The following is a 3346-nucleotide window of genomic DNA, read 5'->3' as shown; positions in this document are numbered from 1 at the left end:
AAAAAAAGGGTGTTTCTGTCCGTCATTCCGTTGTACATTTTTTTTCCTTTTACGGAAGGTTTTTTGTAGGGAATGAATTATTAAAAAAAACACTTAAGTGAACAGTTTAAAAGAGGAGAAAACACGGAAGAAAAAAATAATTTAATTAAATTTTGAAACAGTTTATCTTCAATTTCGACTCTTTAAAATTCAAAATTCAACCGAAAAAAATGAGGAGAAAAATTTGCTATTTCGAATCTTTTTGAAAAAAATCTAAAAAAGAATTTATGGAACATCATTAGTAATTTTTCCTGATGAAAATTAATTTTAGAATTTTGATGACATGTTTTAAATAGGTCAAAATCCACTTTGAAATATGATTTAAATTTGATTCTACAGATTTTCTAGATTTGCCAGAATAGTTTTTCTGAATTGTAATCATAAAAAGTTTGAAGAAATATTTCACAAATATTCTTTGTCGAAAAAACAGAAGCTAAAACAAAGAATTGAATTAAAATGTATTCATTATTCTTTACAATAAAAAAATAACAAAAAATTACTTGAACATTGATTTAAATTGCCCAGAAATAAGAGGAAGGAATTTAAAAGGTAAAAAAGTATAAGTGTTTAAAAATCCTAAAATCATTTTTAAGGTTGTATTTTTTCTTTAAAATTGTCTTTCTGAAAGTTATAAGAAGCAAAGTAAACAAATGAATTAATTTATTTAAACAAGTGAAGACCAAGTCTTTAAAATATTTTCTTGGATTTTCAAATTCTATTTGAGTTTTGTCCCTCTTAGAATTAAAAATGTCGAGCAAAATGAGACCAGCTTGCTAGTAAATAAATACAATTTAAAAAATAGAGTCAGCTCACTGGTAAGTACTGCTATTTGAACTATTTTTAGAACAGGCCAGCGGGCTACTCATCTGGTCCTTATGGGCTACCTGGTGCCCGCGGGCACCACGTTGGTGACCCCTGCTCTATCATGACAATTTCAAAATGTTTTTATTTTTTTTGCAAAGTTATTAAAAACAAAAATAAAAATAAAAAATCACATATGCATAAGTTAGGGTTGTACGGTATACCGGTAGTAGTATAGTACCACGATACTAATGAATCATATTCGGTACTATACCACCTCTAAAAAGTACCGGTCCACCACCTCGCCTCCATGGCGACATATAAAGTAAGTTTCTTACAAGCATCACCCCTGCAGGACGATTAATAATTGAACATGCTTTACTACACACCGTAGCTCACCGGCGTCAAAATGTAAACAAACGCTATTGTTCGGTCTACACCTAACATCCACTGTAGTGATACCAAGTACAGGAGCGTATCTAGTCGATATTTTTTAGCATCACAACATGTTATATGATGTTTATGAACTCAGGAAATATGTCCCTGGACACATGAGGACTTTGAATATGACCAATGTATGATCCTGTAACGACTTGGTATTAGATTGATACCAACATTTGTGGTATCATCCAAAACTAATGTAAAGTATCAAAAACAGAAAAATAAGTGACTATTTCATTTTAACAGAAGTGTAGATAGAACATAATAGAAAGTAAGCAGATATTAACAGTAAATTAACAAGTTGATTAATAATTCATTTTCTACCACTTGTCCTTAATAATTTTGACAAAATAATAGAATGGAAAATGACACAATGTGTTACTGCATATGTCAGCAGACTAAAATTGGAGCCTTTGTTTGTTTACTTACTAATAAAAGTCAAGTTGTCTTGTATGTTCACTATTTATTTAAGGACAAACTTGCAATAAAAAACATATGTTTAATGTAGCGTAAGATTTTTTTGTTAAAATAAAACCATTCATGCAATTTTTTGTGGTCCCCTTTATTTAGAAAAGTACCGAAAAGTATCGAAATTGATGATTGGTGGTTTGCTGAAAAGATGGTCGTTCTTCTTGAAGGTTCTCCTTTCTCCGCAGAATAATGCTGTCGCTCTGACAGAGTGACCATCGGGTTCTTAGTCACCTCCCTCACTAGATGTGGAAATCTACAGAGACATCCATCCATCCATCCATTTCCTACCGCTAATTCCCTTTTGAGTCGCCGTAGGGCGCTGGTGCCTATCTCAGCTACAATTGGGCGGAAGGCGGTGTACACCCTGGACAAGTCGCCAACTCATCCCAGGGCCAACACAGATAGACAGACAACATTCAAACTCACATTCACACACTAGGGCCAATTTAGTGTTGCCAATCAACCTATCCCCAGGTGCAAGATTTTGGAAGTGGGAGGAAGCCGGAAAACCCGTAGGGAACTTACGTAGTCATGGGGAGAACATGTAAACTCCACATAGAACATGGGTGTCAAACTCTGGCCCGCGGGCCAAATTACAATTTAATTTGGCCCTTGAGGCAATATCAAATTAACATTAGAGCTGGCCCGCCGGTACTATAAAGGCACTGCCTTTAGCGTTGTCTACAATATGTTTTCACGTCCGCTTTTACTCCATACAAACAGCGTGCCGGCCAAGTCACATGATATATGCGACTTGTACACACACTTAAGTGAATGCCATGCATACTTGCTCAACAGACATACAGGTCAGACTGAGGGTGGCCGTATAAACAACTTTAACACTGTTACAAATATGCGCCACACTGTGAACCCACACCATACAAGAATGACTAACACATTTCGGGAGAACATCTGCACCGTAACACAACATAAACACAACAGAACAAATACCCAGAACCCCTTGCAGCACTGACTACCACCAAAACCCGCCCCCCACCACCAACCCCACCCATCTCATTATTATTGTATTAAGATTTACTAGCCTGTGGAAAAATGTAATGTTGATATTTACCTCAGAAGGCTGCAAAAAGAAAAGAGGCATAAGATGTTTTATTTAAATTGTATTTATTTGACCATTAATTTTTTTTTCGTTTGTTTTTTGAATGTTGATTTTGCACTATTAAGTTATATAATTATTGCTTGTTCCATATTCATTGTTCAAGCAAATCAGTGGAGCAAACTGAGCAATAATTAACAATTCATTCATGCACTTTCTCTTGTTACTTCAAGGCTTGAATGTTTGATTCATTCATTATTGTTATTTTATTTTCAAATTTATTATTAGCCTGTGGACAAAGTTTATTTTGATATTTACCTCAGAAAGCTGCAAATAGAAAAGAGGCACACAATTTTTATTTAAATTTTATTTGATATGCCATTGATATTTTTTAATTATTATTATTTTTCTAAACTCGATTTTGCATGTCACTATAAAGTTATATAAGCCTTGCTTGTTCAATATTTAATGCAAAACTTGTTTGGGTCCCTATTAAAAGGTTCATTTGTTCGACCTTGGCCCGCGGCTTTGTTCAGT

The sequence above is a fragment of the Nerophis ophidion genome, linkage group LG02 (genome assembly GCF_033978795.1).
Source record: "Nerophis ophidion isolate RoL-2023_Sa linkage group LG02, RoL_Noph_v1.0, whole genome shotgun sequence".
NCBI classification, from domain to species: domain Eukaryota; kingdom Metazoa; phylum Chordata; class Actinopteri; order Syngnathiformes; family Syngnathidae; genus Nerophis; species Nerophis ophidion.
This window is presented reverse-complemented; position numbering follows the sequence as displayed.